This window comes from Pinus tabuliformis, chromosome 8 (assembly GCF_031772625.1).
Source record: "Pinus tabuliformis cultivar Carrire ecotype Pingquan chromosome 8, CPIR1, whole genome shotgun sequence".
Taxonomy (NCBI): Eukaryota; Viridiplantae; Streptophyta; class Pinopsida; order Pinales; family Pinaceae; genus Pinus; species Pinus tabuliformis.
Genome location: NC_142294.1, coordinates 1,566,479,689 through 1,566,492,855, shown reverse-complemented (window position 1 = coordinate 1,566,492,855; position 13,167 = coordinate 1,566,479,689). Strand labels below are relative to the sequence as shown.

Sequence of the window (13,167 nt, the reverse complement as noted above, 5' to 3'; positions counted from 1 at the left end):
GAAATTTTGTGCTTTTCGAATTCACCATGGCGCTTTATAATTGCAATCAGAGCAGATAATTTCTGTTGTATCACCCGAGATTCATCAAATTGAGTATTGACCTCATAATCACTCTCATCAAGTTACTTGACGAACGTCTCTACCCAACTTTATGATTCGCTTCAATCGAGCCAGAGGAAACGGTGGCGCATTTGCATTTGAATTTTCTGAGCCCTAGATAAGTCTGCGGTGTCTGCTTATGTCCAAAATTCTTAAGAGGAGTTATTAGCTAGACTGGGGAAGAGGTTGTGCCTTTCCCATTCTCCATTATTTTTCTGGGTGTTTGTATCAACGAATTCGAGCTACACTGGTGGTGCAGTAAACTCTTAACAAAGGTACTGTTGAAATTATAACACCCATGGAGCTTATTAAGAAAGGAGACAAGGTTGGTTCTTCCGAGGCAGCTTTGCTGGAAAAGCTTGGCATTTGGACATTTTCCTATGGATTAATTGTGCAGTCTGTATAATGGATGAGTATTTGATCCTGAAGTTCTTGATCTCACAGAAGATGATTTAATAGAGAAATTTTCTGCTGGTATTTCTACTGTGACAACTCTTTCTCTGGTGATCAATTATCCCACAATTGCAGCTGTTCCACATGCTATCATCAACGGTTACAAGAATGTATTAGAAATCACTATTGAACTTGACTATTCTTTTCCATTGGCCGAGAAAGTTAAGGAGTATTTGAAGGATCCAAGCAAGTTTGTAGTTGCTGCTACCCCAGTTGCTGGTGCTACAGAAGCTACACCTACTGCAGCTGCTCCAAAGGAAGAGGAAAAGAAACCTGAGCCAGAGGAAGAGTCCGAAGAGGATATGGGTTTCAGTCTTTTTGACTAGATTGGATGATTGCACAACACAGATCATTAGAATTGATAATTTCAAGACAACTTCTATTCTTCCATTTTGTCGCAGTGTCAGTCCATCGAGTTAAGTTATATGTTGAGCTTCAGAATCATGGCTCCAATATGACTGTTCATGGCTCAGTGTTGCGCTCGGTTCCATATACCACTGCTCAATTCTCTTACAATATTACACCTCTCACTCCCGTTACAATATCTCATTATATCATTGCTCGCTCCTCCGTGGTATTACCTCCTTTGACTCTTGCACCCTCGACTCTTAGTTTACACTCTGGTCCCTACCACTTCGGTTCACACTCTGGTCCCTTGATGCAGTTCTCGGAATAATCCTTTCATTGGTGTGTAGCTCGTACAAGTGGGTCATTGTTGTGTTCATCATTCTTATTCGAATACTGGAGAAAGTGGCAAGATCAAAGAATATTGGTTCGTACCCTAGTTAAGGCATTTATATATATGAGCATTCAAGTCCTATACATGACATGGTGCTATAGTTGTTGAAGTTTTGATAGCCATCATTTCTGCTTTGAAATTGAATATGTTGGAGGATTAATTGGTATGACAGAGTTCAATGTTCATAAACATTGGGGGTTGTTTATATTCTTTAAAGTTGCAGTTATTTGGCATTGTGTGAGATACCCGTGCAACATTGTCATTAAATGGAGAAAATTGATAATGCATTATAGTTATTGAATAGTCTAATCTTTTCCACTGTTGATGGGATGGTAAAATTCAGTAAGGAAACTCTTTTTAACATTCAAACTTGCTTGCAAAAATGTACAAGAAAAAAATGATTTTTTGCAGCTTGAATCACAACTACAACAAGAAGAGCTACATCAAAATAGACATCATTCTGAACGTGTTTTTGTTCATAACATTGAGATAACCACCCATCAGCAACAAGTAAATATTGTTGAAGTTCATTCAGATCCAGTGCCCAATAAAGCAACAGTTGTACATGCAGATGCAGAAGTGCAGTTTGCACTTTCCAAGCCCATCATCAGTCCTTGGGAAGAGATTGTCCACAACAAGCACAGAATAGGTCTTGGATATGATAAGGAGGTTTCCTTTCATATTCCAGAATATTCCAAGCCCATCAAATTTCAAAGTGTTGGGTTCCTCCATGATAGTTCACCTTCAGCTGTTCCAGATTTTTCCCCTCTTCCACAGCAACAGATTGTGTAATGCCAACACTGTGACCGAGTTGGCCATCTGAAATATCACTGTTTTGATCTTCATCCATGTAAGCACTGTCATAAAACCAACCATTCTTCAAACAGATGCTTCAAAAACAAACCTCTTGCAAGAACAAAGATTCATCTTGGATGGATCGCTTCTTGGCAATGGGCATCAATAGCCAAGAAGATATTCTAGTCACATGTCAGAACTTGTTTTATAGTATTGAATAGTCTTGCAGTTGAGTTTTTCCATCATCTCACCTTGTATTTGACAAGGGGGGAAAGGATGTTCATCTACAAGCTTCAAAGTCACATCAAGTGAGCCTGAGCCACAACCTTCCATACCAGATTCAGAGTTGTAGCCAGAGGCAAATATTCCCCTGAGCATTCCTTCAGTCGGTGATACCTCTTCAAAGAATTGAGGAAACTTCCTCTAGCAGAAGACTTCAGCTTCTTGCTAGTTTCGGAAGAGTTCCAGGAATTGCATTAAGAATTCCAGAGTTGTTGGTCATCCTTAAACCATCATAGGTTGAGACTTCCCTTTTCAGGTTGAGGTTCTCCCTTTTATGCGGGGTGAGACCTCCCTTTATAACAACATTTCAGAGAGCACATTTAGCCTAGTGTTGCCATGCATTTTTGCACATTTTGTATTACAGTTATCTTCTTGGACTCATACATAACCCTTCAGATTAAGGGGGGGGAATGTTGGACACCTAATCCTCTAAGGGTTGGTGTGGAAGCTGAACAACCAAAATGAGTCCAAGAAACCACTTGGAATATGAATCCAAGGGTCACACCATGTACTATAAATGTATATCAATTTTTAATAATAAGTGTACTCTCCTGTTTATCATTCATCTTCTATTGTTGCCATGTGTGTGTTTGACAATCTTTATAACTCTACATTGAGCCAAAACCCTAATCCCAACCCTAATCTTGATCTACAAGTGATGGATGATCGAGATTATATCTCGCCTCACCTCAGATCAATAGCTAAGACTAAAACTTAATTACTAAATTAAATACTTTACTTTGTCTAAGTTTTTATTTTAGCTCAACAAGCCAACATAGGCTAAGTTATAGTAACAAATATTCTAAGATGAAAAGTGGACGACTTCTACATGCCTATACACAAGGTCTGTGCAGAAGTACCCACTCGAGCTACGAACTTCAACACTCCCTCTAAGAGAGAGAGGTACTTCAAGAAGGACCTCCTCCACTTGGATCTGTCTCCGAGCCCATCACAGTATATATAGCTACTGCATCTAACTCTAAAGTCTATCCTACTACCTAACCTAAAACCGAAGCTGAGAACCTATCACATCTAGCCATGCTCTGAGGAGCCTGATCTTGATCATCGAACAATGTCATATCATACCAACTGATGCTCCTGGTAGTACCTAAAGAATCACTCTTCCTTGCCACTTTATCCCTCTCAGCAACTGACATTATTCCTGTATCTAAGTCCCCCTCGGATATATATACAAGATATCATAATAACCTGTATGACTACCCCTATCTGATGCAAAACACTACATCTGCATCCAAGGTCACTCCCTCTGAATATAGAAGCACTTGTCCATCTCAAAAAAATATATTTATCTAGCATCCTCTAAGGATGATATTTGAAGCATGTATACCATCAACCTTGGAACAAATAATATCCACGCCACCTCCATAAATCCTCTATACTCTTACTGGAATCTGACACATCCAACCCCCTTCATTACATGCTTGGTACTAGTCCCACTAAACACATTGTAGTCTGAGCCTATCTCTGAAATACTACAAAAGACTAGCCTCATCCCTGTCATGTGACTAGATGCTCTATTGTCCACTAGCCATGATCTTATGCTAAGTCCTTTTAACAATGATTGTGGGTCTGTCTCTGTCCTTTGAGAAACCCATGAATTTTTTTGCCTATCCCTCGATTAGTATGGTCTCCTCTCTCCCTTTCAGGGTTGACCTATACCAATCTTACTGGTTGCTGGAACTATTCTTTGTACTGCCACTGGCTACTACCAGCTTTACTTGCAGCTACTGGCCCATGCCTCTTGCTACAAATTCCTTGCCCAACGACTCTAGTTGTCTACTCCATCTCATAATTTCTTGATCATGCCTAGAATGGCACTTTGCTCGCAACACAATCGTATATATCCTAGATATTGCACCCACGAACTTGGGTTGCTTTCTCCTAGAACATTAATGGCCTTATTAGTGCTCATTAGATCTGTGTTGTGAACATCTGTTGTATTCCTAAGCTTATGGTTCTCGAAAATCTCTTCACCAACAACTACCAACCTCGTAGCCCAACCCAACCCATGTTGCTCAATTTAGAACCTCTTCACGAGCCCTCTTTGTGACTACTTGACACTGTTGTGGCTACAACAACTCCAATGATTGTGGTGGATGCCTCCGCCACTATTTCCTAGTGTTTTTGCAGTCTGAGTCTCTTCCATGCTCTGTTATGTATCATGGCCATAATTGTTTCACACGTTTGTCCCAAGATGCGCTTGCTTTTCACCTTCCATGATTGATGACTACAGAACATGGATTGACTTGATGTTATCCCTTTCCATCCCTCGTGCTAAATCTATGTTGTCTAGGCTACTTCAAACACCCCATAGGCCACTCAACTTGTGATTGTGGTTGCCTTTCTCCTTCACTCGTCTCGTTGTTTGGCAGCTGATTGTATCTCTCTACTGGCATAAACCCTACAGTTTCTACAACCAGTCTCATTGTGATTTTCACTATCGATGAATCTCCATAATTGGACCACAGATTCTTCTAAAATTCTGTGGGCTCCTATTGCTGGTGACTAGATGTTGGCCTTGTGTCCCTACTATGCCAGCCGACCTTTTCTCATCGATGGCTTTCGTGCAACCTCCTTGCTATTCATGCCTGATCTGTTGATCTTGTGTTTTCGCTGTGATGGTGTCTTTGGCGTCGATTGGCCTACCGACTACCCCGACAGTTGGTGGCATGTCCTCTTGGCCAACGACTGGTTGGGTTGGGCTGTCAGCCATCCACCACCGCCCTGTGGCCCCCTTTTTTCAAACCTATTTTATTTTGAAAAAATGGGCTCTCTTTTCTTTCATTTTTTACGTTTTTTTTAATCGTATTTTTTTCAACTCTAAGAAAAAAAATCACACATAAAAAAATATTCCCTCAGCTTGAAAAAATTCTCACTGCCTTTTTAAAAAAAATCGTTCATATGATCATAACCAACCTAGATCTGATGATCCAATACGAACCTTGGCACCTATAACTCTGAGATCGATTCAAAGTTGGTGCTTTGATACCATGTTAGACTTTCCTGAACCCAACACTGATATTCGGTTCCCAACAATTAATTACTAAAAAAATACATGGTCAGATTCCTAAAACATGAAATATATAGTGGAAGAAAATTTATGCGATTTGAATCACATACACAAACAATTTTTTCCAAATCAACACTTGTTCATTAATAAATTAATCAAGAAACTTGCTTGGGATCCCGTACTAGAGATAATGGATCAACTCAGAAAATACAAAACTAATCATCAACCTCTTTGCACTATGTCTGTCCCAACACATTCTCAATGAGAAGCTTCTCAAAATATTGTGTTGTTTTTGTGTCTTCTCCTCACCTTAGCCTTACCTTTATAACTTTACATTGATCCAAAACCCTAATCCTAACCCAAACCCTAATTTCAAAGTGATGGATGACTTAGATTAGATCTCGCCTCACTTAAGATTGACAGTTAAGATTAAAACTTAATTACTAAAGTAAAAACATTTCTTTATCTAAGTTTTTATTTTATCTCAATAAGCCAACATACAATTATGTGTTTTTTCCTAAGTTTAACTTAGGCTAAGTTACATCAACAAATATTTTAAATTGAAATGTGGGTGACTTCTGCATGCCTAGACATAAGGCATGTGCAGAAGTACTTTCTTGATCTACAAACTTCAATAGTCATGGGGTAAAATGGTAGAATGTCAATTCAAGGGTCTCTACTACAACTATGATGAAAAATATTCCCCAAGGCATAAATGTAAAGATCAAGAATTGTTTATGGCTATTTCTAAGGACATTCATGATAAGGAACGTGGTGGAGGGACTCGGGAGGAAGTCACTCTCATCACTAAAGAAGTTCTTGTTCTTGATCAACTAGGTGAAAAACCCCAATTTTCCCTTCATGTTTTCACCAATATCTCTTCTCAAAGTTGATTGGTTATATGAAGTAGTAGAAATCCGTTGTCTTAATTAATGATAACATAACCCATAATTTTGTTGATGTGTTGTGTAAGACACAAATATATATATCCATGTTGTGGGAAACTTTTATAATGACTACTAATGGGAGACCTATGAAATGTGGTGGCCTATGTGAAAATTTGAAACCTAAATTGATGAGCATTCCCTAAAATCTCACGTGTAAACCATGGAAATGAATGGATGTAATATTGTTTCGGGTGATAAATGGATAAAAACGTTTAGGACCCATCACCATGGATTTCTTGGAATTATACACTAGTTTTTAGAAGGATGGAAATTCCTACATGCTCAAAAGTTTCAAAGCAATTTCTTCATAAATATTCAGCTCCTAGCATATGGAATGATTCAAAAAAGGGTTGCTTTGTCATTATTGCACAATTCCATGCTATTCATGCATTTGATGATGCTTCTCATCCAATTCATCTAGATTTGTAGTTAGTATTGGAGAAACACCAACAAGTATAACATCCTCAAGGATTATCACCTACACATGGAGAGCATGATCATAGTATCCCACTATGCCTTGGTATCCTATCATCCAATACGCACCCATTTCATTATCCTTTTCCCCCAAATGAAATTGAAAATATTGTAAAAGAAATATTCTCCATCAATATCTTTTTTCCAAGTACCAATTACTCTTCTTTGGTTGCCATGGTCATTAAAAAAAGGCACTTGGTGTATGTGTCCTCATTTTTTATGCATTAAACAACTTGACAATGAAATATAAACTACCTGTTTCAATGATTGATGATCTCTTATATGAGCTACATGAGGCATAATGCTTTACCAAGCTTGATTTTTGATATAATGGTTATCCCCAAATTAACATGAAGGAAGATAATATCCCTAAAATTGCTTTTCTCATTTAGGACGGTCATTATGAGTTTTTGGTGATGCCCTTTGATTTTTGCAATGCATATTCCAACTTTGTAGAGCCTCATGAATCACATATTTAAGTGCCTTCTACACCATTTTGTCTTGGTATTCTTTGATGACATCTTGGTATACAAAAAAATATGGGAAACAATTGTGGCACATATAAATTAGGTCTTACAACTCTGTATTTATCATTTTCTCCTAAAAAATTCTAGATTTTTTGTTGCTCCTTCAAAGGTTGAATATTGGGACACATTTCTAGTGCGGATAGTGATTGTGTTGATCCTAAGAAAATTGAGAAAATAAAACACTAGCCTTATCCCAAAACCCTCAAAAGTGTGTGTGTCTTTCTTGGCCTTATAGGTTATCACTAGAGTATTGACCAAAACAAACTGTTATTCCTCTCACCAACTTGCTAAAAAAGAATGATTTCAGTTGGCATGAGGAGGGTGAACATGGTTTTTAGGCTTTACATGATGTTTCATACCACACTAGGGCTTGCCTTGCCTAAATTCAATAGGAATTTTGCTTTCAAATGTGATACTTTGGGAAAAGGAATTAAGGTCATGTCAGTGCAAGAGAGACACTTGCTTGCCTTCACTAGTAAGCAATTATGTGATGGAAACTTAGGGAAATCCACCTATAATAATTAAAAACTGACTACTATTCATGTAGTTGATATCTGTCATAATTATTTGATGGGTATCATATCTAGATTTAAATACAACATTATGGCTGGAAAATTTTCTAGGAACACAAGATATCATTTCCAAAGTAGTGAAAATGGGTCACAGAAAATGTTAGGTTATGATTATGAGATTATTTAGAAGAAGGTAAGGAAAAATATGATGGGTGATTCTCTTTCCATAAGTGTGATGGGGATGATTCCCTATTTCACTTGTATTATTTAGTGCCTAATTGACTATAAGAAATATGTCAAGAATAGTTAGTGGATGGCAAGATCATGAACATGATTTGTTGAACCACAAAAACACCTATATTACACTTAGTTGAATGATGAGCTTCACTATAAAGGCCATTTTTTTTGGTTTTGGATTCCTCTTTTTAAATCCAAATTATTGTTTAAATTACACTCCTCTCCCACATTGGATCATTTTGGGTTATAGAAAACCTATGATAGGATTACACATTCATTCTCTTGGGAAGGCATGAAGAAGGGAATTTACACCTTTGTGGTCAAATATGATACTCACCCAAAAAACATAATGGAAACATTCATGCCTCTAGGAGATTCACAACCATTACTCATTATTTCCACTATGTGGGTTGACATTTCTATGAATTTCATTGTGTTGTTACCAAAATCATGTGACAAATAAGTGATAATGGTAATTTTGGATCAACTTTCCAAATATGCTCATTTTTGTGTTTTACAACACCCATTCAAGGTCTGCATAATAGTATAAGTCTCCATGGAAAATATTTTTAATTGCATCGTAGACCTAAATCTATCTTCATTGATTATGATCCCACTTTCACTAGAAATTTTTGGCAAGAGTTGTTTTGGATTCAAGGCACTCAATTGAATCTCAACAAAACATGTCACCTACAAACCAGTGGCCATAGAAAGGTAGTCAATAAATGTTTGGAAGCTTATTTACTTTGTTTTGCTTCAAAAAAGGAAGCCTATTGTGTTAGGTGCTTACCCTTCGCTAAATGGTGGTGTAATACTACCTATCGTGATGCTACTAAAATGACCCCCTTTAAGACATGTTATTGTGTAATTGCTAGGTCTATCTAAGGTTCAGGAGGTGGAAAACACCTTACAACCCATGTTGACTTTATTTGTAACTCAAATATAAAATATAATTTGGTCTTGGCTTAGAATTGCATGAAGCCACAAGTTGATCACCATTGCTTCTGTTGTTGTTTTGACAAAGTGAATCATGTATTATTTTGTTGAAGAGAGATTCCATACAGGCTGGTAGAGATCTTAAAGGGAGGAGACAAAATTAGATTCCAGTTGTTCTTCTTTCCCTGGTCATTATATAAGTATCATTTTTTGCTAGTTCCATACATGTATTATTTTATCTCCAAGTCTATAAATAGATCTCATTGAAAGGGAGGAGACAAAATTAGATCCCAAGTTCTATGGACTCTATACTATCTTCAAATATATAGGTCCAATGGCTTACAAACTACCTCTTCCTATCCATTCTAAACTCCACCTAATCTTTTATGTATTATGCTTGAAGAAATTTCATGGATCCAATTTTAGATTTCAAACCAACCTTCTAAAATTGGATAAGGCGGGTTCCATTTAGTTGTAGCTTGAGGTCATTTTGGACAAATGTGAGTGTTGTCATCGCAAGTGCACTAACTAGGAATTTTTTATCAAATTGAATGATACACAACCTAAAGTTGTTCCACGGGAACCATTAGAGATATTCCACCAATTTCCTCATCTCTAGCCATGATGGCAAGGCTTCTTTGTAAGTGGGAGGGCATGTTAGCATCCCACTCTAATTCCTCTAGTTAGTGGAATAGGTTATTACTTAATGTATTGAGGGACATATTATTAAATAAAGCCATATAAGGTAGTAGAATGTGAAATATATAAATGTATGTGGCCTTATTAAATAAGGTCCACTTATTAGAGGTTTAATGTAGGTTTTAACCATGTACAATTAATTGATGCAAATGAATTCTTAATAAAGCAGAAAATATGCAATATCAAAAACACACATTAGCCACATTCTCTACATCCTTCATCTCCCAATCGTTGTAGGTAATGATACATATATTTTCTTGATTGAGGATGCAATCTATCTCCCGCAAGGAATGAATTTAACCTTCTAAATGAATATTTATCCTAGTGGCTCTTTTCTCCCCTTCCTCTCATCATTACTTTGATATTTAGTCATCATCACAGATGCCTGTAGCAGTGCATGTATTTGAAAGTTATGCATATCTAACATTTTTAGGAATCTAATATCTATAATGCCAAATGGTAGCCAATCAAGCTAAATTGAATTTTGATTGAATAATTCCAGTTGTTCTTCTTTCCCTGGTCATTATATAAGTATCATTTTTTGCTAGTTTATGTGCTTATTGTTGATGTTGCTCATCTCTTCTCAGAGAAGCAACATTTCTTGGTGTGTGGTTGCACCCTGCATAATATAGTGATTGACTAACATGAGAAGTTTTCTGCAACCAAAGAGAAAAGAGGATGCCATATCTAAACAAAAGGCGTTCCTATTTATAGCTAGTAAATCCTTCTTTGATTCTTGTACCAAAGTAAGGAGGTTGCATGAATTTCACACATTGATTAGATAACCTCCTTTCTCAGCTCAAATATAAAAGGTCCAAGGTCCATGCTGAGAATAAAATTTTCACTTTACTAGTATAGTTAAACCTCCAAAAAATGTAGACATAATATGCACTTTATATTTCTACTCTATACACGGCGCATTGAAGCAAAAGTTGTCTTACCAACATTAAGAAACTCATACTCAAATTCATGTAATTTGAGTATATTAATCACACTGGATATCCTCTCGGTTACTATACATCAATATATAAATGTCGTGACAACCCCTTTTGATAAAACACCCTGTTGTAAATATTCATGAATGATAACTTTGTAATGAAATGGCGAAACTTAAATGGATTCGCTGAGAATTGGGGCACAAGTTTAGAGTTATGGACTCGAAGGAGGTTTCCTGGGGAATTGGGAAAATTTCTTATTAATGGAAGCCAAGGTTGAGTTGGTAAGAATTGAATGCAAATGATAGTTAATTTGAGGAAGATTATGGGTTTCCTCAATAGAGGATGGGCTCATACTCCTCTCCTATGTCTCGTAAATGGTATGGGAGAGCCTACCAAGCAAGTACCAACATTGATTGATAGGGGAGGATGTAGAGCACTAGTGTGGGGACAATATTGGAAAGGGGACATGTAAGAAAAGGTTGAGGAGGCATAGAGGAGGGAGTGAAAAGAGAGGAAAAATTAATTGACACATGGCTGGAAAAAGACTAACTAAGTGCACAGACACAACAAATGAAGTGAGGGAAAAACAAAAGAAAATACTCCACAAACCAGGAATAGGTTGTGGGTGCACTCAGTCAGCATGTAGATCGTTATTCTAGTGAAGGATTAGAGCCCTATGGATTCCCGATTTTGGGTGGAGGATTTGAATCCTTTAGACTCCTAGTTTGTAGAGGTTTCATTTATGTTTTACCATTTGGTTGTGGGTTTCCAATTGAGAAAGTTCACTTCGGATTCCCAGTCTTGAGTGGAGGCACGGGGATAATATTTCTAGGATAAAAGGGTGGAGACGGTGTGGTTTCTAGATTCCCTATATCATCTATTGGTTTGGCTCATTTTCACTTAAGCACACCTCCTCAAGCTCTGGACCTAGCTTTGGGGTGATTGGTTGTTAGAAGGCCCGTAGTGATGTCAATCCCAGATTGGGTGGAGAGTCAAAGGCCTAATCTCAGTCGCCAGTATTTCATACCGCAAGATAAGTTTCCACTTATGTTATTGTAAGCGTGAATATAATGTGAATGAAATATAATGATTACTTGTTGTGGATTAAAATGAATATGTGATTATTAGGAATGTCTTTCGTGTATGAGATCAAATGGAATGCGTTGTTATGGTTTTGTCTCACATATGGCATGTATTCTTGTATGGCTTGTGTTTTTGAAAGACAATATTCATGGTTTTGTCTTACATATGGCATGTATAATGGCTAATTGTGATGAAAATCAGGTCCTTGATTGACATATAATATTATGTGTGTATCCTTATACATCTATATTCAAGATGGAATTAGAGGGTAAAGAATGTGGCAACGAATAACTTCCTGTTGCGGAGGCCCTGTTTAGGGGTCGTCAAATTAAGAGTGTGAGTTCATGGGGGAAGTTCTAGAGTTTTAATTTAAATATATAAAATCTTAGGGAGGGTGAGTTATAAATACACACACACACACATGTTGGGTTAGGAATTTACTTAAGCTCATGAGAGATGGCTGTGTGGTCATGTTGGGAGTCCTAACCATATATACTCAGACATGTGTGTGTGTGTGTGTATATATATATATATAATGAGGCACAAGCTTTGGAGGGATCACCACCAACGTATAGACAAGGGAGAGTCCCTGATCATATACATGTATGGGTGAATTAATAAATCGTGCCTGGAAATTAAAAGTCCTCGCCACACTATACAACTAGGAAGTGAAGGCGGGAGTGGATGGCAATTGTCAGAGGTAAATCCCCATCATGTATTGCAGAAAATTCTATCGCGACCTCAAGTTTACAAGGAAGTGTGTAGACTATGCTCATTTACTCGAGGGGTGGGGCAAGAGACATCATCATGACGTCATCTCAACACCTCGGGACCTCTAACCTTGGAGGGATTGTGGTGTGTACAGAGGAAAGAACTGTTAAGATAACGAGAGTGAAGACAAAAGGTCTTCCTATCCCATTATGGGAAAATACTGCATTGCATAATGAGCTGAGATCATGACGATACTTAGGCCAAGGGCCATAGTGGCATGGTGACATAAATTCGAGGTGATGTGGTGCTCATAGGGAATGCCACATGGAAGGAAGGAAACAACATGTTGGTGGGCCGAAGGGGCCAAATGGAGTGACACATAATAGTCTTGGCGAACTCCATGTAGATGAGATGATGTTAGTGTGACATCATCTCGGTCTGATGTCACCTTAGGAATTGACAGGTTTGGTAATGTGCACAACTCAAGGAAGGTAATACAAATGGAGGCCAATATGGAAAATCAGACGAAACTTAATGGAAATAAAGCCATCAGTGGATCGAAAGCCTCGAAACCTCAAGAGGATTGGTAGTATGCACATCATGAGAAAAGACAAGGTAGATGGGGCCGAGGGACAGAAGGTCCTTCTGTCAACTAACGGGGAGTTAAGTCTGTCTCGCCTTGACCTTCTATATGTGCATAGTTT

General features: G+C 37.7%; 1 pseudogene; it reads left to right on the top strand.

Moving 5' to 3' along the window:
* The first annotated feature begins 361 nt into the window (after positions 1–361).
* On the top strand, positions 362–957 carry LOC149242000 (large ribosomal subunit protein uL10 pseudogene; annotated as a pseudogene).
* The last annotated feature ends 12,210 nt before the right edge of the window (positions 958–13,167 follow it).